At 32.3% G+C, this 26,230-nt stretch overlaps 1 protein-coding gene and 1 pseudogene across 3 annotated transcripts in view; one reads left to right on the forward strand and one right to left on the reverse strand.

Annotated features, from left to right (window-relative positions):
• LOC145293293 (neuroglian-like) overlaps positions 1 to 26,230 on the reverse strand; it is a 1,600,306-nt gene that overhangs the window by 564,820 nt on the left and 1,009,256 nt on the right. The window lies entirely within an intron of this gene.
• On the forward strand, positions 23,429 to 23,545 carry LOC145241993 (5S ribosomal RNA; annotated as a pseudogene).

The following is a 26,230-nucleotide window of genomic DNA, read 5'->3' on the forward strand; positions in this document are numbered from 1 at the left end:
AGGAGTTTGGTAGAATTCTCAAAGGTCAAATCGTTGAACTTTGACCCCTTAATCGTAAAATTTCTGGCCGAAAACCGATCACATCGATTTTTCCAAATCTCAGTAACATGTATATCAAATGTCGAGTCTGTAGACTAAAAATTGACAGAGTTATTGCGCATGGAAATGTACACACACAGACAGACACTTTCACTTTTATAGATATATAGATATGTGTGTGTGTGTGTGGGGGGGGACGGACGATTTATCTAAATCAGAATCGAAAAAATCGGAAGTTTGGAGGTATGGGTATCGGAAAAATTTGTGCATATTTTCCGAGGCAAAAACGATTCTTTTACTTAACTTTTGATTTGGTTTTGTTTAAAACAAAACCTTCCACTACTGGTAGTAATAATAAAATAATAAATATGTATTGATTTTAAACTAAAAGTAAAATGAAAATCTATAGATCATCTTCCACAAGTGCATTTTTATACTTGAGAAAATATCTGCATACTATGTGTTTTTACGGTAATCGGGAATAAATACTAACTCTATTGTTAAATGTTTAGAGATTTATAAAGACTCGAAACCAGTAATTCTATCGGAATCGAGAAAATTAGTACAGAATCGGTAATAATATTGAAATAGTCACACACACACACACACATATATATATATATATATATATATATATATATATATATATATATATATATACTCGGGTTTTTTATATTCAAAAGTAATGGACTAATGAATTCAACGAGGTTGTTAGATAGTGCTCAATAAAAAGAGCTGATAATACTTGTTTATTGTTATATAAACATGCTCACATCCCGCTGCTACAAATAGCCACTTGTTTCAATCAAACAACAGATATCATCAGGTAGCGACTTGACTATTCAAAAATTCAATGAATAATGTTAAATTATTCATTGAACTTTTGAATAGTCAAGTCGCTGCCTGATGATATCTGTTGTTTGATTGAAAAAGTGGCTATTTGTAGCAGTGGGAAGTGAGCATGTTTATATAACAATAAACAAGTATATATATATATATATATATATATATATATATATATATATATATATAGTAGCGGATATAATAAGGAACGGAAAAACAAAGGCATAAATATGTGTATTGCTTACAAAGTAATGCATTATTCGCAATGGAATTTTTATTAAATAAAAATTAGGATGTAATACACAAATATTATACAAAGTTACATTTTACATAATAATTCTTTTTCAAAAAAAAGAACAAAGGAAATCAACTATTAAAAAAAAGTTAAAGAAATTTAATTTTATTTATACTGCTAAACCCTCGGTGCAAGGAAACGCATTAAACATTAGGACGTTATTTTTTAAGAGAAATTATGCATGCAAAACGTTATGATTTTTTAAGAAAAAAACTCATCGATAACTATCAAGAACAAAAGTCGATTTCAGAAATTTCTGATATTGTTCATAACTCTAAAAGTGTCGTTTATCGTGTAATTTGCAAGTATAAAGCCGATAAAATGTTAGATATAAAGCTAGAACTGGCAGAACTCCAAAAAGATCGCAAAGAGAAGATCGAAGAATTGTTAGAACATTTATAAAAGCCATTTTGAAAGCGTTGAATAATATTTTTTTTACAATGGAGTCATCATTTATCAAGACCCGGAGGCCACTCGAGGATAAGGATTAATGAGTGTACAGTGGTCAAGGGGAACGTGGCAATCATCGTTAGTAGTGGACATTTGGTAAATTAGATTACTTAAGAGGATGGCTCATCAGGAATTTGTTCACGTTGGACTTGAAGACGACCATATTGCAGTCAGTTGGAAAGAAGAAAAACGGAACAGAGTTCCACAGTCGTGTTGTTCTAAGAAAGAAGCTTTGTTCATGGAATCTACGTTTAGGTTTAAAGCACAGATAAAGAGTGAGGAAAATTATTGATAATGGTTTCAGATAGACGAGTATATTTTGTGAAAGTTAAGCCAGTGGGTGACCAGAGATTGGAGCTCAGACGAGACAGGCTCGCGACGTATCTTCTGTGGGAAAGAGGTTCCAAAGAAGAGAAAAGGGCATTTTCCGTAAATTTAATGAAGAATCACACGTAAGATCTCAAAGAAAACGGCTTCTTCAGGTTAAAAAAATGCAGGATTGTACACCGTATTCCAGCTTCGAAGCCTTTCATTTTAAAGTGAAATAAAAAATAAAAAACGCCTGGAGCAAACAAGAGGACATGTTGACTGGCTAACAATGGGATACAATTTATTTCACTAACGAGCCAAAAATTAATATAATTGCATGGATAGCAAAACTTACGCACACTGAAAAACAATCTTCTTAATGAATCAAGAAAACCATCACATTTGGCAATGTAAATGCAGAGACTTCATCAGCGTATGGTACCAAGATCACACCATAATTTTCAGGGATTTTCTATTTTCATGCTGGGCAATGAACCGTGCCACAATAATAAAAAAGGTTATGACTTTATCTGAAGTACTAATCGCCCTAATGAAGTGGCCATCCCAAAGTTCCGACCTGAATTTAATGAAGATAATTAGAGAAGTGGCTCAGAAATAAACTCGAAAAATCAGGATCACATATGGAAGTTCGAGAAATTATTTAGATTATTTGGCCGAAAATGCAGAGGGATCGTTGAAATAATAAATCTCACCTGTCTGTTTAAATGTATGTATGTATGTATGTATGTATGTCTGCCTAAAACTTTCGACAGAGGCGACGGATTTTCACGTGATAGGTATAGTTTCGAAGCTTGGCTCTTCGGATAATAAATATCGAAAAAATTAGTTAAAACCATTAATTCTTTCACCCTCAATGGGCCACTTTTCTACAGAAAAGGGTCGCTTTTTTTCACCGATATTTTCGAAAGTCATCTCCTCTTTTCGATGGACTAGCCTTAATTTAAACCTTCGCCTATTCCGGTTTGGCGATGGACGCAATGGCAAAGATGTCACGTTTTTTCACGTTATTTTCCTCCTTCGCTACGGGTTCGAGCCTGCCTGCCTACTACCACTTTTTCTTTTGCTCAGCACACACCTCTAAATACCCGGGCACCCAGGCTAGTTGAAAATAAAAGGATGTTTACCATTTTTTTAAATAATATTTTGTCCACAATGAAGTATAAACAAAATCATCTGTCCAGTAGCTTATTTCATTCGTCTCGTTTAATCTTTATTTTCAGAAAACTATTATGTAAAATTTGGTTGCTTTGTGTAAGTATGCATTGTACCTTAAGCTTTATTCGGTAAAAATTTTATTGCTAATCATATATTATTTTTAAGGTGTTCGTTGTTTTATATATATATATATATATATATATATATATATATATATATATATGGCACAATCATATTGACACACCGGTTCCCTCCAGATCACCGAAGTTAAGCAACGATGAGCCTGGCCAGTACCAGATGGGTGACCATTTAGGAAAGCCTAGGCGCAGTATGTACCGCGACGAGTCAAAAGAAATTTCCAGGTTGGGATCTGGAGGCGTATTAATTCACTGGGAGATATGCACCCTTAGTCTTAGTTAAGACATGTACCTAGGAGAAGGTAACTCTGATGACGTGGCCAGCAGGACGTTAGATGACCATGGAGGAGTATGAATCTCTAGCAGATTAATGGTTCTATAGTATTTAGAATTACTTTATTCGACTGCAGCTATGCGGATGATCTAAATACAACGAATAGATGCAAAAAAGCGAATCAGATGCCATTGCACTGAGGAAAGTAATAGCAACCCATCCGATGTATTCTGCCAAGTTAAAATCATGTGATGTCTTTAGAGGAATCGGATCAACATTGGAAGGAAACCTACGGAGAACACGTACCATGATTAAAATGCCACAACACAAGAAGACAAACTTATATACACACAAACATCTCTCTCTCTCTCTTTCTCTCTCTCTCTCTCTATATATATATCTGGGAACGTATGCACTCAATGAAAGAACTAGCCACTTTTCCACAATTCTGTTGTTGCTAAAGTTGAATAAGTATTTTATGCGCACTGAGTTTTAAGATTCATTTTGTATTTTAATCTCATAAAATCTTCTGACTTCATAGAAGCAAACTACTTTTTGTAAAAATAGAATTTAATACAACAAACAGGAAGAAAAATAGTAAACAAACAAAGAATACAAAAAGATAAAAGATCAGTAACTGTATTTGTTTGCATTCTATGATTGGAGCGCATCTGTCAGCCTGAGGGGTTGACAATCTTAGACCTCACCACATCATACTTGAACGAAAACCTTTCAACTGCCCAAGCTCTTAATAAATCCGCAAAGTTATGGATATATATATATATATATATATATATATATATATATATATATATAACATTAAAGGATGTGAAGAAAGAGAAATGTTTGTGTGTTGTGGGGCTTCCTTTTGTTGCATAATGTTCTTTTTAATACATTCTTGAGTTAATTTTATTATGTTTTTGGAGGCAGTGACCAAAGACATAATCTTGCCTGTCACATACACGTCACAATGAAAGTGTGGCCACATAAACACAATGATCGAAATTAAAAGTAAAAATAAAGACGAAAGTGAAAGTAGAATATAAATATGTAAGCCAAAGTATAACAATGAAAATATTTTATAAGAATAGGTATCGTCGGTTTTAAAGAACATCTACTTTATGAAGGCTCCCGAAATTGACGTCGACAAATAGTAAACTGTGTTTATAAAAAAAACTGTTGTTCATAATATTTTAGGTATAGATATACGGCGGTACGACCCCCCCCCAAAAAAAAACAAGATCTAAAAAACCCTCTTTTGCTTGTCCACGTTTATCCGTACATTAGACCCGGTTCTCTTATACCTTTCCTCATCCCTTTTATTTATCTTCCCTGCAACCTCTCTCCCACAGAAGAGACGTTGCGAGTCTATTTTATCGTTATTTCTATGGCAAATGCTCGCCTGAGCTCCAATCTCTGGTCCCCCTTGCCAATCTTTCACGAAAAACACCCGACTAGCTGAAACCACTGTCAGTAATTTTCCCCACTCTATATCTGTGTCTAAATCAAAACGTAGATTCCATGAACAAAGCTTCTTTCTTATAAGTGCACGCCTGTGGAACTCTCTTCCGTTTGCCTGTTTCCCACCTGACTACAACCTGGATGTCTTCAAGTTCAATATTAACAAATTCCTGATGAACCGCCCCCTTAAGTAAGACACTTTATCAAATCTCCATTACTAACGATTACTACAATATTATCCCATTGATTACTGTACGTGCAATAACCCTTATCCCCGAGTGGCTTCCGGGCCTTGATAAGTGGTGACTACTATGTAAAAAAAAATCTAAAATTGTTTATAAATATAAATTTAACAAAATTTCAATATATATCATAATAATAACGTGTCCAATAGAGAATATTTCGACAACGCCAGAAATGTTCCTGTAGATGATAGTGAAATTCTAAGTGGTCAAAAGTATGGAACTGTTTTTTTTTTAAAATAAACACTACTTGTCAATATTAGATTTCAAAACCGGAAGCGGTCATTAAGCAGATGGTTTCTAGTAAGCATGATCATAATAATGCGAATAGATATCCTTTGAGTATTGAGAGAAAATGGTTTCCATTGTACTGCTTTCACACGTAGTCTACAGTGAAACTACGTAGTACGGTATATACATTTGTTCCTATCACAGAGGTGGCGCAGTTGTTTAATGCTTGTTAATGGTGATAGAAGTGAATTGTCTGACGCTAAAACAGTACTTAGATGAGACAGTGTGTATGTGTTTATTGTAAATGTTAGTGAATATGTGATTACAGCAGCTTTTACAGCGGCGGTACCCAACGCCTCTTATCAATATAAAAAAAAATCTATGAACACAATAGCGCTGTGGAACTAGGCGACTCCAAATATGCTCGTTTTTCTTATGCTCATTTAAAACAAATTTAACAGTTCAAAGGCCGAAATAATAATAAAAGCAGCTCTTATTGCATTTTTTAAAATTACATCAAACAACGTCCCGATTATTTTCCTAGTCAATCTTGCTATTAATGGGGAGTAAAAAAAAAATTTTTAATTGATGACGATTATAGTCCCGTACAGCTCTACAAATCGGGTGCTTTCCTTAATCGAAACCAACAGCCCATAGTACGGTTTTGAGAACTGAAGACAGACGCTCTGCGCGAAATCCTAAAAAAAAAAAAAAAAAAAAAAAAAAAAAAAAAAAAAAAAAAAAAAAAAAAAAAACAACAACAACAGAAAACAGCCTTGGTAATTTTCGATGCTCAAATAAAGGACTCTGATCTGGTGTAAAGGAAAGCGATTCTCTGAACCAGTAAAGGCAAACTTGTTCACGGGAAACTAGCGAATGTTGTTTTCAAACTCTATTGTAAATCGATACCGTTCCTGAGCTTTGCTGGTGTACTCACCGACACTTTAGAAATAACGGTAGGACTCCAACAAGGAGTAATACTTCGCCTCTTCCTGTTTATAATCGTCCTTAACCACGTGAAAAAATGTTTAAAACCAAAATGCAGTTATTATTTGTGTTTTTAATAATTTTGTCCATGGACATTCTTCTATTTTTGAAGAATACTTAACGTTATATGTTTTCTTTAAAAAAAAACTGACAAACTAAACAATTATTGGTCATCGGGATGCAACTAACCAGTATATATGATGTAGAGCCGGAAGCAAAGTTCATTGAATTAGTTATTTAAAACAATTTGAGCGATATTATAATATATAAACTGAGAAATATACATAATATTTTTCAAATAAATATTGCCATTTATCTGTACACCCACAGACAATAATATTCGATGTCTACGCAATCATCAGTGATAATTACTGCTGGTCGGGAGATTCGAAGCCAGTCATAAAGTCACCTTTGATTTCGTAGGCTCGTGGGCCATCGGCAATCAACACAATAAATGAAAGAATTTAAGTGTCTGTGGATGCTATGTCGTCGAGCATTCATAGTAAATAGTCGGAGAGTATTCAATGATGAGAAGTCGGAATGTTACATTCGCGCTTAAGTTGACCGCTCTTTGCTTAATTCCATTAAAGAGTGTTTGACCGTAATTTCTTAAAACGGCTTTAACTATATTTTTCAAATAAATATTAAATATTATTTGTGTACCTACAGACTCTAGTGTTTAATGCTTATGTAATCATCAGTGTGGAAAGTGAAAATTACAGCTGGTCGGAAGATTCGAACCCAGTCACAAAGCGGCCATATATGTATGTGTGTGTATATATATGTATATATTTGTATATTTTGGCAGCAAGTCATTATTCAAATACGTCTAATTGAACACGACAGAGTTATTTTTTTTCCATTTTTTTGGATATCTTTTTAATTTTAGCTGGCATGTTGTATATTATGGCGCCCAAAAGTTTTTCAGAAAGTTGTTTACGCGCACACACACACGCACACACACACACACACACACACACATATATATATATATATAAATAAAAATTACAATAAGTTTACCAAGGTAATCAAAATGGTAAACTTAAAATATATTATAAATATTAGAGAGTTAATATTTACAAATAAAGTAATCTCAACCAGATGTAAAAGCTCAATAAAACCGAAAAGGAAATAGAGCTTATAATATGAACATCTTCCAGTTTCGCGATTCCTTTGGAACTTACCTGTTGGATTGGAAGTTTTTAATTCGACCGTGTTTGGATTTTACCATTCTTGGATTTTTTACCCTTCACCGGACTATCCATTCATGTGAAATCTTTTTTATCATTTTTTCTTTTATCTCCTATTTCCCTTACCTCACCCTTTTTTTAACCAAGTAAGATCTGTGACTTACTTGTGGTTTCATTAAATACTTTTACATGCAAAATCCGATCCCACATTTTGCTAATTCCTGTCCTTTGATGAGAAGGAGAGTATTTCTTCGAAACTCCGCGGATTAAGGACTATCCACTTATCTTGTGCTTCCTTTTTAAAATTAAATATATTTTTAACTCTTTTTCAAGATGTTTTTTTAACATGTTTTATTAATCATTTGTTCATATATATATATATATATATATATATATATATATATATATATATATATATATATATATATATATATATATATATGGGGCGTTCCAAGAGTAATGCTTCCTATTTTATATTCCGACCGAATAGATCAGACAGAATTGCAAGTTGCTTGTTATGTTAACTGAACTTATGCATTAAGGATCTGAAAGTTTTATCACTCTATTGCAGATATTAACGGTGTGAGACCTTAAGAAAGCAACCCCAGTCATGGCCGTGCATCAGAAGCAGGGACGCGTCATTTAACTGCTGGAAAAAATACATTAATGATGGTTACTATGTAGAAAATTAATTCTGAAGTACAAAAGGTCGCTCGTTTTAATGGTACCATTCCCATCTTTAGTAGCTCTTTACATTTTTGAGTAACAAATAAATAGTAGGTTTTATTTTTTGCACCGACAAACGTAAATAGGGATACACACGCATAAGTACACACATAAAACAGCGAGAAAGATACATTTATTCGTTCTTTACTTTCTTTCTAGCTTCTTTTTCTCTGCCGGGAAAGTTGGGACGGAAATAAAAAAAATAGGATTCGCAGTTTTTGTGTGTTTCCACGTTTTTGGCTTGAGGGAGGGAGTTTTTCCACAATGTTCATGTGCTAGTTATTGTTTCTGGAATTGGGAACGACAATTTCTGCTTTTTTTTTGTTTTGTTTTTAACGTAAAACTCCTCGAAGAGTTAGCTAATTTTGGATAAATTTTTAGGTAAGGCTTCAGATGATTATATATATATATATATATATATATATATATATATATATATATATATATATATATATATATGGACAATTCTTTAATGGAATAGTGGATAATAAGACAGCATGCGCATAGAAAGGAGGATAACGTAAGGAAGTATGCTGTTCACAATTTGAATTTAAACTACTTGAAAATGTATTAAATAAAAAAGTTTATCCTTTGACGATACCAAAAATATAAAGAAGAAAAAAAAAACGTTATTTCTCCAAATGAAGCAAGACAGACCATTCTGAAAGATACGACGATGTTTTTTTTTAGATCTCCACAAGTGTAACCTTGATAAAAAAAAACTTGTATGGAATATGAGCTAAAGTAAAAAATATATAAATGGGAATAAGATCTCATTTCTAACAAGCCTTTAGAACCGACATCCCAAATGAAATCTTCCTGGAACTTTCCTCTATAATAGTGTTTAATAACCCTCTCTCTTACCTCCCTACCACATCCTTTGATTTTGAACAGATTTGTAATTATGACTGGCAGGATTAAAAATGAAAGGTTGCCCGATTAATCCTTTTACTTCAGATAATCCCCTCCGCGTGGGGAAAAGGGTTTTGGGGAAACCCTTCAAGAGAGTCTGAGCTCTTTCCACTACTACGTTCCTCCGAGATGCGTCGAACAAATCCTTCGGAAAAAATGATAAACATCAACCAGGTTCAGTTTTCGAAGTGAATCACAAGAAAAGACAATGTAATGATGTTAACTTGGCCTTTTCTTTTTCATCCAAGTATGCCAAACGTTCCGAATTTTTGCGGGAGTCTCTTCATTTTATTCAATCACAATTTTGCTACTGATTAAAAAAAAACTCCTGCAATTTGTTATTGCTGCGTTAGATAGAATATGGAACCCTATATGCTTTTACGCACATATAAACTTTCTATAATTTATTTATTTATTTGCGAACTATCACCAATTTTATTGCTTTTTTTGTTTCACCACGTTTCGGCCGACTATACCTCTGGCCTTCTTCAGGTGGTTAATCGGGTTGGGATAGGCATGCTGAGTCTCTGAACTCTATCGTCAGTAATAACTGCCTTCCAAAGTTGTTGTCTCAACACGTTTTGGCCAACTAATCCTCTGCCCTGCTTTGGGTAGGATTGAAACCGCTATCTTCAGACAATGCTCACCTGGAACCGTAGAAATTCAACACCTCTATCAACTGCGCCACACATCATGATATAATAGAATTCCGTCGTGTGTAAAAAGTTTTGCTTAAATAAAAGAATGCTGCTTAAATACACACAATGTAATTATTTCAAGAAAGCTGAGTATATCAACGCTTGTTTTCCTTTGACATTTTTCTAACATTTTAATCACACAAAATACATGCTGAGATATTTCTCTATTTTAGGGTGGAGTAGTGTTTGAAATAACTTCTAATTTAATTATTTTACCATGCGGCATCTATCATTCTCACTTCATTGACTCTTTCTCTCCTAAACACCGAAAATCATAAAGAAAATAAATGAACAACTAGAATAGTCTATCATAAATAAGAGAAACATCACCAAAAATAATAATTATTTAACACGTACCTGTACAGAGAAAGAATATAGCTAACAGAACGCGACTAGCAGTTAGATAAAGTGATATATATATATATATATATATATATATATATATATATATATATCACTTTATCTCACTGCTATCAAAGACCTTCACTTCGAATTTCACCATGCAATTTTGATGTGAATTTTTATATCCTTTTCATTAACTTCCCTTACTCTATGATACTTAAATACTTAAAAAAAATTTTGTGATTTTCCATGTCTCACTGACTTTAGCAAATAAGGTGTAAACCATTATAATTATTTGCTAATATTTTATCTTCTGAAGAGATGATAGACATCGAAATTCTATAGGATAAGGAGTTTTAATATTTCAAATGTGTCTTTGTCTTACATATAATAATAAAAATCTTTGGATTTGAAATTTAACCATTTCACGTCATAATTTTCTTTAATTTATTGAATGACTAAAATTTGATTTATTTGCTCTATCTTGTATATTGAGCAATTTTTATTTAGATGGGATAATACTTATAGAATATTACTGCCAATAATATTTTGTAAGACCCATAATCACTGGTTTCCATACCAGTTGATTGCTAGATGATTTTATTCTGAAGTAAGTATATATATATATATATATATATATATATATATATATATATATATATATATATATATACACTAGAAGGCCACCTGGCGTTAAGATATACTTAAATATGATAGTATAATTCATGCAGATTACATTTCTCTATCGATTATTATATTGAACCTAATATATAGTAGTGAGATCAACACTAAAAAAAGTATATATATGACTTGGATTCCTTAAGCCAGAATCGAAACCAAAACATATTCAGACATATGAAAAACTTTTAACCCGTTTTCATCCGAAAAACGATTGGTACGAATTGTTAAAAAAATATTCCTTAGTCTCTGAGTCACGCCCACACACACATACACATACATGAATTCACCTGCCACCCCATTTTAAAAGATGTAATTGCTTGATCTTCGAAGACAAAATTCAAGCAAGCATATATGTATTATATATGAAATAAATTCATCTGTGATCCGGTATTTTAAAAGACAGAATCGCCCGATCATCGCAAGCCAAGATTCAATCAAACAAGAAAACAAGCAAGATCCACAGCAGAGAGTTTTATGATTATATAGTTATATAATGTAGTGTTATCCACAGGCAAGTGGTCTGTCGAATCTAAGACTCTTCACTGTGGCTAGATCTAGCGATATTCGAAACCGATACCCCAATGAATTGATGCCCGACAAAGATTTTGTTTAGTGTTTACAAAAGTTTATGCATTAATGCTTTTATCATTTACAGTTATGTTTTAAGTATTTCAAGTAACGAAATTTACGAAGCAATAGCGTCCCGACAGAGCCAGGTAGGACACACACACACACACACACACACACACACACACACACACACACACACACATATAAGTAAAATATAAACTTTCTAGTCATAAGTAATATCTGATCACAAAAAAAAATTGTACACAGACATACTATCTCCATTATATTATTCAATTTGGTTGATCGATTAAATAGTGTGTAGACTCCTCTGTGGCAATTCCTCTTGTATTTGATTATCGATTTTGAAATTGCATTTTTTATGGGTCTTATTAGCCAATCAAGTGACCAATTCGGACCAGCTGTTTCATCGGATGAGGAAACGCTAAGTTGAAAATGTTGGCTTCAGACCACTGTCCAGATGTTCGCCCCCTCACACCAATTTTTTTAGGGGGAAAGGTGTTCTCGTCTTTCTGTTGGCACTCATACAAACGGCATGGACTGTGTCCAGTAACATATGCCTCCCGATGTAAATAACATTAATCAAATAAGATGGAAGAGAATTTCAAAATACTCTTGATGAAGCTGAATCCATACGTCAAGATAAGGTGGAGGGGGTTGAAGAATTTCCCTGAGAATGTCCAGGCATCGCCCATCTTCTTGGCATTTTTGCCAAAATTATATTTCATCATATAAAATATAAAAGATATAATATATATGTATATATATGCATATATTATACATATATATATAATATACATATGTATATAATATACGTATATAATATACATATATAATATATATATAATATATATATGTATATAATATAACATACATATAATATACATATGTATATAATATACGTATATAATATACATATATAATATATATATGTATATAATATAACATACATATAATATACATATGTATATAATATAACATACATATAATATATATATATGTATATAATATACATATGTATATAATATAACATACATATAATATATATATAGGTATATAATATACATATATAATATATATTCATATATAATATACATATATAATATATATATATATAATATATAATATATATATAATATATAATGTACATATAATATAATATATATATATAATATACATATATAATATACATATATAATATATAATATAATATACATATATAATATATATATAATATACATAATATATATAATATACATATATACTATATATAATATACATATATAATATATATAATATACATATATACTATATATAATATACATATATAATATATATAATATACATATATACTATATATAATATACATATATAATATATATATAATAAAATATACATATATAATATATATATAATAAAATATACATATATAATATATATATAATATACATATATATATATAATATAATATACATATATATAATATAATATACATATATATAAGATAATATAATATACATATATATAATATAATATACATATATATATAATATAATATACATATATATATATAATATACATATATAATATATATAATATACATATACATATAATATACATATATAATATATATAATATACATATACATATATAATATATGTAATATAATATACATATATAATATATATATTATACATATATAATATATATATATATAATATAATATACATATATGGATGGAATACTGTTGCCATATCTGGGCAGGAGCTGCTAAAAACAGCCTATCCTGCCTTGACAGAGTACAAAATAGACTTCGTGGCTCAGTGGGGGATGCCCTTTTCTCTACCCTGCAACCTCTCCTCCACAGAAGAGACGTTGCGAGCCTATCCTTGTTTTATCGTTACTTCCATGGAAGGTGCTCAACTGAACTCCAATCTCTGGTCCCCCCTCGCCAATCTTTCACGAAAAACACCCGTCTAGCTGAATCCACTGTGAAAAATTTCCCCCACTCTTTATCTGTGCCTAAATCAAAACGCAGATTCCATGAACAAAGCTTCTTTCTTAGAACTGCACGCCTGTGGAACTCTGTTCCGTCTGCCCGCTTCCCACCGGACTACAACTTGGATGTGTTGAAGTCCAACGTTTACAAATTCCTAATGAACCGCCCCCTTAAGTAAACACTTCATCAAATCTCCACACTAACGTAATGTACTTGCAATAACCCTTATCCCTGAGTGGCTTCCGGGCCTTGATAAGTGGTGATCACTGTTTAATATATATATATATAATATACAAGGTGCGTAAGGTATCCGAGGATACCTTAAACGGTTTCAGAAAAAAGATGAAATGAAACTGTTAAATCGTTAAAATGTATAATTTATTTTAGCAAAACTAATGAATATAATATTAATCTACGTTTTATTCTGTATATTATCTTTCGGCTTCTATCAAAAGCGAAAAAAAAAGAGGAAATTCAAAGTCAACCGAACCTTTGTTCGAGAGATTCCCGTTAGTCTGACGAATTCTTACAGGGATGAAACGCGAAAGACTCTGCATAGCTTAATGGTCATATATATTTTAATAAATTATTACATTGTTCTACTCACGCAGTGAACATCGCTGAAGTAAATACTGAAGTAATCGATACATAAAATTGATCTTTTTATAACATTTTATGTGGATACATGAAATGATATCATATATAATTCGTATTATTTAGATTCTACGGACTGCTGTTGCAATCTTGAGTTATTTTCACAATATTTCGGTCGATATAATCTCCGACCTTCAGGTGTATTTTGTCGAACTCGGTTATTTTTCTGTCGAACGCGGGAATCTCCACGGAACTGCAAACGGAACCCTTCATTTGATACACAAGGATAACATGCTCCCGTCCCGTCACGCATAACTGGATAGAAGCCCTAAGTAATTAGTAGGGCTGTGACAACAGCATATTCTTTTCATTGTTTTGACTCTTGAGTATATATCCGTTAATATCTTATATGTTTTTATATAGACGGTTTTAGGTTGATTGAATGCGTCTTACTCTGTAAGATATCTACTTGAGAGTCAAAGGAATGAAAAGGATATTCTGTTGTCACAGCCCTAGCAATTAGTAATATTTGGGATGAGGTTTAAAGCTTCAACTTCTAGAAATAAATTTTACCAAATACATTATCCACTATGCCATTGCGGACAATTCGATTATGAATTTAAGGCGACTTAAACCTATCCTGTTTCTAGATCTTACTACTTATCATTATGTATTAGTAGTTGTTGAATCAATCCTTGTCTACAAAAATCCAGAAACGGTATATAGATAATAACGCGTGTATGGCGGCTATATGCAAATACTGAGCCGTGTGCGAAATGACCTTACGGTAAGGAAAAAGAAAACATCTATAAAAAGAAGGGGACGACCACGTTAGAGATGTGGGTGACATCACAGTCGTAACAAGAAGTGACGCGAAATGAGAAAATAAATGTCGTGGTTAGAAAAAATGACTCGAGATATTACTCGTCCTATGTTGTTTGCGATGTACTTTTCTACTTGTTGGGTCTACGTGTGTAAACGTGTGTGTGTGTATGTATATATATATATATATATATATATATGTATGTATATAATATAAAGCTGAATGTGTGTGTGTGTGTATATATATATAATATAAAGCTGAACGTTTGTGTGTGTGTGTGTGTGTGTGTGTGGTCACGAATAGGCTCCTATATGGTTGACTATTATAAAAAAAACTGATTGCATATAATGATAGAAGATGTATAAAGACACAGGAATGTGTATGTTTGATCTGGCAGAACGGTGGTTCATTAAAATTGTGGGGTCTGCGTTCACGCCTGGTCCACAAAGTATGGAAATAAAAAATTTAAGAAAAACCTTTACAAGTGTTTTTGATATAGATGTACATAATAATACTTTGATAAGTATGTTTTAACTTAAATAGGGATGGTATAATAAAATTGTGGGGTCTGCATTCGCGTCTGAGCTCCATATAATGGAAATAGGCACAAACTTTAATAAAGACTTTTCATATCTATCTGCGTAAGTACTGTGATAATTATGTTTCAGTTTGAAAAAATATGGTATAATACAATTATGGGGTGTTCGTTCGCGCCTGACCTCCATAGAATGGAAATATGTCACAAAGTTTTACAAGATTTTTTAATATAGATCCATAGAATATTGCGATAAATGTTTTAGTGTCAACAGGTATGGTATAATAAATTATGGGGGTTATATATTTTATTTTTACTTTCATCATATTTTGCTTTGGTTTTGATACCCCCAAATTCGAAGCTATCTCTTTACAACCCTTCCTTTCATAACCTATCATACTTTCATAAATCAGAGTCCATTTTCTGTAGGCTGTTTTTGAACCCAGTCAACGACGGGTACTTTTGCTAGTATATATATATATATATATACTGTATAATCGCATTGACACACCGGTTCTCGTCAGATCACCGAAGTTAAGCAACGTTAGTAGCGTGTTTAGTACCAGATTCGTGACTATTTGGGAATTCCAGGCGCTGCATGCGCTCTCCGCTTATCTCGGCATTTGTTTCCAGTCGTTCAATACATACACTTCACTTGCCAATGTCGACTCAGTAGAGGTGTGGTTGGAGACTGCGCACCTCCTGCCACAAAAAATTCACGCACAGGCATTCCTTCGTAGGTATCAATAGTCTGTCAAAGACTGAAGTAGCCTGTTTATATATATATATATATATATATATATATATATATATATATATATATATGCGAGAAGGTAGGACTTATACAACAATCCTTTTGTTCGTCTTTTAATTCGTTTGTCATATTGTTAAGTTAAGGCTATTGCTATCTGTAGGCGAAGAAAGATGGCGTTAAAACGAACCGATTACAAAAAAAAAAAAAAAAAATAATAATAATAATAATAATAATAATAATAATAATAATAATAATAATAGGAAGAACGCCATACAAGAGAAAGGTTTAAAGAAAGTAAGTTTTCTCATCTTGATTTTCTTTCCGATTGTTCATTTGTGTTAATTTTTTTTTAATTTTCTTTTTTTTTTCTTGCATCTTTGTTTCTTTTCTTCTTGTGATTACTTGTCGGAGAGTCTGGCTTTGCCAAGATATCCAAGCGAATTCGTCAGGCTTAAGTGAAACCGTTTTACGTTCAGAAGAGAAGAATATTTTTCTGTTTAGGTAACAAATGGTCTTCTAATCCTGACAAACGACGACGCTAATGGATTCTCAAAGACAATCAATGTCCGTAAATAGAAGTAGAATAAATAAATAAATAAAAAAAGGTTACATGAAAAGATGGGGGAAAAGATGAGGGAACGGGAAAGGATGCTAAAAAGAACGATTTCTATTCCTATATTTGGGTAGGACTAAAATGTCTGCGAGACAAGTAAGCAAAGCTGCTCAAAGACAAAGCTAAGTAGTCGTTTTAAGCGATTTTTTTCAGATAGTTTAAGCAAGTAAAAGAAAATTATAGCAAAAATGAAAAATTAATAATATATATATATATATATACACACAAGTACAATTATGTACGTATAAAATTCTAATGCACGTATATATATATATATATATATATATATATATATATATATATATATACATATATATATATATACTCTTTGATTTTCATGCATGAATAAATTTCATAGTGTATAAGGATTATTTGAGACTGGAGATATTCATAATCGTACCCTATTTCCAAAAGAGACGATATATAACATGAGAAATATTTGGAATCAAGTCTCCCCTTGCTGTTATTTCAGATCATTTGAAACCATAGCAGCAAGTTTTAGCCTCCCCTCTATCAAGGCCAGAGGTTTTGAGGAAATATATTTTATAATCCATATACACACCTAAGAAAACAAATGACTATGATTGAAATATTGGTAAAGGTGCAGGATCTTTCCATCGACAAAAATCCTTTAAAATTACCACTATTGCATGTTTTTGACGGTGCTGAAATCGAAAATAGCAGTTAAAATCCCAGGAAACGCATAGTTTCCAAGATACGAAGAAATTATAGGTTTAAAAAGTGGGGATCACTTTTCTATATTAATTTAGCGAAAAATGAACACTCAATTTATAGATATCTTTATTGAGGTGGGGGTGGCGCATCTGTTTTTTTTTTTAAAGGGAATGATGTTTATTTGGTAATTGTGGCCTGGTAGACAAACAATAAAACCTACCTTAAAAAACTTGTTTTTTTTTATGGGGTTTTGCGTGTGCTGAAAACGAATATCACTTTTAGATTTTCTGCAAACAAGTATTTTTCCGGATATTAAGCAATGCAATTCTTTATGTCAGAAGTGGTGGCCATTATTGTACGCGCAAGCGCGCATATTTTTGCTTAATACCCGAAAAATACTTATTTGCGGAAAAATAAATGCTATATTCGTTGTCAACACACCCGAAAACCTATAGAAAACAAATTTTTTAAAGTAGTTTTTTTTTATTGGTTTACAAGACCACAATGAACACGCATAGAAAAAATAACAGACCCCCCCCTAAAAAGGTGGCCATAATTTGAGTGCTCATTTTACGTTAAGTTAATATAGAAGAGTGATCCCCAACTTTTGAAACAATAATGTGCGACCTTAAAAGTCCACTACACAATTCAAGTCATTAGCTTCCCAACAAGCCTCTATTTGTTAAATTCTGATCAATGGTCGCTGACATTTCGAACTTATATAAAGGTGGTATATCTCTATATGGATAATAAAATTCTATTCCTCAATGTCCTTATTGACACTTCCAATAACACTTTTAGCACTCACAACTACAAAAAACCTATCTGCTATTATTCTTGCCTTCTTAATTTCAAAAGCGAATGCCTCCACCGTTACAAAATAGTCATTAGCAAAAACCTCCTTCACCGAGCAAAACTTATTTCTTCCAACCAAACAATACTACTCGCCGAACTAAAAACTATTAAACGAGTCTTCATCAACAACGGATTCCCAAATTATATTGTTGACCAACACAAACTCCACGCTCCAGAAGTTAACAACAATACATCACAACATTATAACTCTAATACAATGATCTTAATCTACTGCAATCAAATGTATCCGGGCTTTAAATTAGAAGAAATCGCTATATAAAAAACATCAATAGATACACCTCCCTCGTTGACAACAATAACATTAGATTCATCATTTACTATAAAAAATTAAAAATCCAAAAACATAGTTATTAAAAACAATCCTTCCCTCCTCTAAAACCACGTGAACACATCAACGTCATCTATCAATTTGAATTCCCCTAAGGAGAATGTAACTCCTATAACAACAATGTAACTAATAGTTACATCAGACATTCCACTACCACATTATCCCGTCGCCTTACCTACCATAATGTTGAATCTAGTGTCATATTCAAACACTTACATAAAAACATCACTACTCCTTCGAATTACAGAGAAATTTTAATCAGCAACACAAAAATACTACATCACGAAACAGATGTTAAGCTAAAAATCCTTGAAGCTATTTATATAAAAATACAAAAAAAACTACCCTTAATCAAGTCACATTCCGAAATATAGTACCAACACATTTAAATGTCTAGCATAACGCACATCTCACACCCAACTCGTTCCTACCACTAACCCTAGAACTGGCACGCTCTCCTGTTTCCCATGATACTAATCCTTCACCGCCGCCAGCAGATCCACTGACCCTCATCGTAATACCTGAAGATGTGTAAACGAGTACACGAAAAGTTAAAAATAAAAAAAAACGCGGACACTTCGAAAAGAAAACGTGCTTACTTTGTAAAATTTATAAAAGTGCACTTTGAAGATAAATAAATTTTAAATTGAATCTTGTACCTCTATTTTTAAAGCCTATAGTAAAAATATTTTGTTTAACAATTTTCATGCCTTGGATGAAATGCTTTTCTAACTTGTATCGTATCTTTTTAAGATTATATTTTATTTAATTTATTAATTTGGATTTAAAAATGGGGTTTTGCATGTATTTATAAAAGCTCTCCTACTCTCTATTTCAGTTTGTATTTCTCCTCACACCACAACTATTTTTTTGCAACTTCCTCTTTGTCATACATGTCTGAATAATGAGAAAATCTGATTTTTTTAACAAAAACTTTAAAATAACTATTTTAGATTAAATTATTTTGAACTTCTTTCAGAATAGAAAACCTTTACAATTTAATCAGGAACATATTTCATATAGGTTTCGTTAAAAATATTTAGTAGATAACGAGAAAAATAGAGATGAAAATTTCAAAAGGACTGTATAACTGGTTACACTCAATAGTAGTCCACGCCAGCGAAAGTCTTTGTTATTGTTATTATTATTATTATAATTATTATTATTATTATTATTAATTTTTAAAACATTTTGTGTCCTGCTCTTTCGTACGAGGACTAATAACTACAGTTATATATATATATATATATATATAACTACATTAAGTTATGCATACATATATAGATAACTACATGAAGTTATACATACATATATAACTACATAAAGTTATACATACATATATAAATAACTACATAAATTTCTACATATATAAATAACTACATAAATTTCTACATGTATATATAACTACATTAATTTCTACATGTATATATAACTACATTAATTTCTAAATGTATATAACATCAATTTATATATATATATATATTTATAGACACTGACACAAACAAATACATATATATATGAAAAGATATATATATATATATATATATATATATATATATATATATATATATATATATGCACTGACATATGAATGCATATATGAATGGTTTGCTTGAAGCATAGCGTGTCCTGTGTAAAAAGTTGGGTTTGGAAGCAATTACAATTCAGTTTGATAGAAAAATTCTATATAAGAAAAGCTAAACAGAATAAATGAAAGCATTGAAATATTTTGAGAGGTGACGGTGGGCAAATGGTTAACGACACGAGCTGAGAACCTTGATGGTCCAAGTTCGAATCCATTTCGTTCAACAAAAAGTCATTTAAACTTAAGATGTTGGCAATTTTTACGTAGTCCTACATCAACCCGATGTCTTTCTATTAAGGATTGTGACTAGAAAATATCGGAGAAACAATAGAATCTTCAGATTCATACGAAATGATTCGAATGTTTCAGTTATACAAGGTGACCCCCCCCCCAAAAAAAACGGGTCCCAACTCTAATTAGGCTCCGTTTCTTGGTGTTTTGTCTGAATGAAATGAAACTTTGGTCATAACTAGTTTATTATATTCAAAACATCACGTCAAAACACTGGGGTCTTTGGCCTTTTTTTCCGTTCTACAGCATATGTTCTAGATATACTTTCTATGTTTTTGGTTTTCTTTGGGTCATCTTATATATATATATATATATAAGCAGGCTACCCGGCGTTGCCCGGTCGTAAAATACGAATACATATATTCTAATTCATACAGAAACTGAGAAATGTGCCCGCGAGTATGTTTTTTTTTCTAAACAGTTCACTTCTTGTAAATAAAAAGTACTCGAGCTAAGATCGAAGTCAAAACCTAAAGACAGTGAGTCAAATAAGATAACAATTAGGCCAGCGTGACACGTTGTTTAAAATGTGTTTCAAATCTACTTATTCTTTACATAGGGAATTTTTCGTGTAATCCATTAACGCATGCGCGTTCCTGAAACAATTCACAAACAGATAAAAATCCGATGACTCCACACGTAATAATTTTTCAATTGTTACCCCTTAGCAGTCCTTGTTCCTGATGAAAACCGATTAAAATGTTTCCCATATATCTAAATACCTGCGTAACATATTTAAAGCCTGTAGATCACAAATTTGTTGAGTATTTAAAGCCTGTAGATCACAAATTTGTTGAGTATATAGGTTGGGAAGTATCCTCACACACATTATTTCTTTTATAGATATAAGTTTATTTTGTTGTTATTTTTTAAATAGCGAAAATAGCAGCTTGGGAACGCCGCCGTGTATTCAAATTCAGTTAAATGCTCTCTTGCACACAAATGCATGCATTACGTCGCACCCTATTCAAGAGGATGCATATACATGTATATTTGACAATTTTACGTACATTTATATATACGCACATCAATATAGATTTGACAATTTTACGTACATTTATATATACGCACATCAATATATATATATATATATATATATATATATATATATATATATATATACATACACGTATACACAATTATACTTTAATAGAAATATACATATAAAGGTATTTATCTTATATATATATAAATACATATAAACATAGTGATATACATACACAAATATGACATATATGCGCATGCGCACACATGCACAAACAAATAGATCTATATTTGTATATCTTAAAAGTTTTGAAGAATAATCTGCGAATTTAGAAATCTATTGATCGGAAGCGAGTGAATAAAATAAAAGAACCAAAATGTTGGAAGTGCCGACTTCGAAGAAGTAAAATGGTACTTAAGAATTTTGCTTGTGACTATTTCGGTAATAAAACTTTTAGAAGTCTTAAGAAACATTCCAAGTTTAATCCTCTTAGAGTATATTTAGTCTTGAGATTTGCAAGGAAGGAGGGGGGGATAAAAATGAAAACATGGCGCTAGCAGAACACGGAGTAGTCACTACCTACCTTTGAACCCCTTGATCGAAATAGGGGAAGCGAGAACTAACCTGGTTGGGGAGGGGGAGGATTGGTTTCATGAGAGTTCTGTAGGTGTTCTTCCTTCTAATTTTGTCGCTCCCTTATTTAAAATGCTGGTAAACAATGATTGTTTTTTAACATTAAGAATGTATTCACATTAAAAAAAACAACAACAACATTACTGCGCTTATGCACTAGGTTTGCTCAAACCTATTTCCGTTAAACTTACACTATTTAAAAAATCACGATAATATTAGGGTTGAAAACTTGTTATACCGATATTAAATGTGATAATATATTATTCCAAACAATGGTTAAAGAATGAAATATTCTAAGTAAAATTTGGTCGCACTTGCAATTCAAGACTTGGTTTGATTTATGGTACGTAAATTATACTGGTAATAATATACACCCTTCAGTTTCGTATTTTTTCTAGTACATAATGTAAGGGTTGAGTTTTCTAATGGACAGCCTAGTGACACTTTCTTGTTGATGCACACTATATACCCCCACCTCCTCCCCCCCCAGAAAGAAGATGGTCGTATGAAAAGAACAAATAATATACTGAGTAAGTCTAGTATGCTACTAAAACTGTGTATCTAGCTTCTTTGTCATCGTGCACACTAGATGACGACATCCCTATGTTACCTTATCTATTAAAAACAAATGTAATAATTACAATCACAGTGCATAACGTTAGTAAAGGATGACGTCATCTATCAAACGAGAAAGAGAAAGAGAAGGGTGTATGTGGCCCCTCATATCCAGATGATGTTAACGGGTTGTTTACTTGCGAAACCGTTTAAGTTTCAGGGCGTCTAATAGGTCATAACACTTTGTGGATCTTACTTTGACGCTGTATCCGTGCGCAGTGGGTTACAACATCCATTAACCCACAGAGATAGAGAGGGGGATAAGGAGCAGGAGATATAGAGAAAAAATATAGAAGGAAAGAGAGGGTGAATACAAACAAATATTGATCCAGAATGTCACGGGTTGTCTAGTACTGAAAGTTCGGGGACGTTTATGTCCGTTTGAAAGCGGCAACAGTAGCCTTAACTTGCAATTTCAAATAATCATATGAACATTTTCTACTTTCAAAATATTGAAGAAAATATAAATTTAACAAAGTACTGACTCAATGGCACACAACTGGACTAGTGCAAACACCCCCAACACATATATACGCCGTGCATGTACGGCATAATCGCGTTGACACACCGGTTCTCGACAGATCACTGAAGTTAAGCAACGTTGACCCTGCTTAGTACCAGATGGGTGACCATTTGGGAATTCTAGGCGCTGTATATGCTCTCCGCTTATCTTGGCATTTGTTACCAATTGTCTTGTACATACACTTTACTTGGTTACCAGTTGTCTTGTACATACACTTCACATGTCACTGGTATTTAACAATGTCGACTAAGGAGAGGTGTGATTGGAGATTGCGCATCTCCTGCCACAAAAATTTCACGCGCAGGCACCCCTACGTGGATATCCATAGTCTGTCAAAGACTGAAGGGACCTGTTTATTATATATAATTCTTTCCACAGCCAGACAACGGCGCAGCTCACAAAAGCTATGACAGCCAATAAACCGATTTGTTGGCTGTCATGGCTCTTGTAAGCTGCGATGTTGTTTGGCTGTGGAAATAATTGTATAATCCCTCACATTCTGAAAGATATATATATATATATATATATATATATATATATATTAGGATGTCCCCAAATTAACCATCTATTTTGAAATATGAGTTAGCATCAAAATAGATGGTTAAGTTGAGACCAGCCTGTGTATATACCATTCTTTGATACGAGGCAGTTTTTATTTGAATGCACGACATGAATATTAATTTGTACATTTTTTAGATGAAAAAAAAAACAGAAGAAAAAGGGGTTTATAAAAAATGCTTTTGAATAACTGAAAAAAGTTACAAAATAACGGATGATGTGTTTGACAAAGAGTATTTTAACGGCCATTATATTTCTGTCAGAACGACAAGGCAGCTTGACAATGGCAAATTCTCTCACGCAAAGGCCACACATAAGAGAAAAAACATGCCTTCTTATTTTGTATGGCGTCTCGTGATTCTTAATACATGTTGGTGGGATTACGGGATAATTGTCTTATCTCTAAACTAGACCAAATGAGTCTTCGCCACTTAGGGGGGAAGCAGGAGTGTCAATCAAATGTAGTGCGACGTCCTTAGAACGTGGGATTAGTGTGTCATTGTTGGCGATGTGGTCCATGGAAAGAGGGGATCTAATATTCAGATCATTATTGGGTGGGAATCCTTCGTTCTGACTGCATTTGTTTGTTTGCCATCTTCAATGCTCTACTTATCAGACACTGACATAAAATGTGAATGTGGTCGAAGATATGGCGAAGAAGAAAATGATTAATAATAAAAAAGTGAAGAAATAGAAGAACAAGTAACAGATGATAAAGAACAACGCAGAAAAGAAAATACGAAGGACACGAAAATATGAGGAAGGGCAAGAATAGTATGAGGAAGAACAAGGAAGAGAAAAGAAAAGGAAGACAAGGAGAAGGATTAGGAAGAAAAGAGAATAAAGCAAAAAAAAAAAAAAAACAGGAGGAGAAGGATATAGAAGAAAAGGGGAAGGACACAGAAGAAAGTGGAAAAAACGAGGAAAAGAAAAGGAAGGTAGAGGAAGAAAAAGGAACGGACGAGGAAGAAAAGAGAAGGACGAAAAGAGAAAAAGAAAAGGGGAAATACAAGGAAGTAAATAAGAAAAAAAAAGGAAAAGAGTACAAGAAAAAGAAAAACAAGAAAAAGAATAACAAAAGGACAGGAAAAAAAAACAAGCAAGAAGAGAAAAACATCAGGAAAACAGGTGAATGGAAAAACAAGAGGAGAGACAAGGAATAATAATAATAATAATAATAATAATAATAATAATAGTTAATATTATTAAAACTTATAGTTAAAGGTAATAAATAGGTGATGAAAATATAGAAAAGAAAAAGGGGACAATCAAGTTTAGAGAATGAAATGGAAGGAAGAAAAGAAACCAGAAGGCGTGGAAGAAGAAGACAAGCGGAAATAAAGAGGATAAAAAGAAAGAGAAGAATGGAAAGGAGAAGAAAGGGGAAGAAAATAAAAGAAGAAAATGTAAAGAAAGGAAAAAAAAGTCTGAATAAGAATACATAAATAAAAAGAGAAGGCAAAAACAAACAAACAAATAAAAAACAAAGAATAGAGGAAAGAAAGAAAAAAAGAGGGAAGAAAAGAGAATGAAATAATAGAGAATATAAGAGTAACAGTGAAAAAAATGATAAGATGGAAAACAACAATGAAGACTTAAGATACGTCCATTCAATCAGTGCGTTTAGCAATGAAACTATTGTCTAAAAACTTTGGGCGACGGGCGTGCCGACGTAAACAAAAATATGAACACATCTAAAGAAAAATGTGCTTAGCGATGAAAATTCTATTTCGAACGCAAGCATCGCAGATAAATGAACGAGCACTCATATATGTTCTGAAAAGGAGGTTGAGTATAAAGTTATTAGCAATGCATTTTGTGCTAATAAAAAATATAAAACCAGACGTTGATCAACTCACATTTAGTATAATAATAGATATTGTTTTCTTACTAAGTATTTTGTTGAAGGTGTGATTAACTTCTAATTTATGTATGAACAGTGCGTTTAGTGAAACATTGTTTTCTTATCGCTCTATTATGTTTATACGTATTTTTAAAGCATACCTTATCTGTCTTATCTATATAATTCTTTACGTGATATCAGATTGATCCTTGTTTCTCTTGCGTATGTTGTTTATTAATTTTTATCAAACAAAAGGCCTTATTATGATGCATAAATGTTCGTTTAATTTAGCGATGAAGTCCGAAGACTAGCGGACAGACTGTGGCTCGTGTAAAAATACATCGACGCGTTAAAGAAATGATTCCTTTCACTTTTAATAGGCCGCCCCTCCCTATATGGCAACACAATCTTGTTGACAC

The sequence above is a fragment of the Euprymna scolopes genome, chromosome 2, assembly GCF_053919585.1.
Source record: "Euprymna scolopes isolate OS-2025 chromosome 2, ASM5391958v1, whole genome shotgun sequence".
NCBI lineage: Eukaryota > Metazoa > Mollusca > Cephalopoda > Sepiida > Sepiolidae > Euprymna > Euprymna scolopes.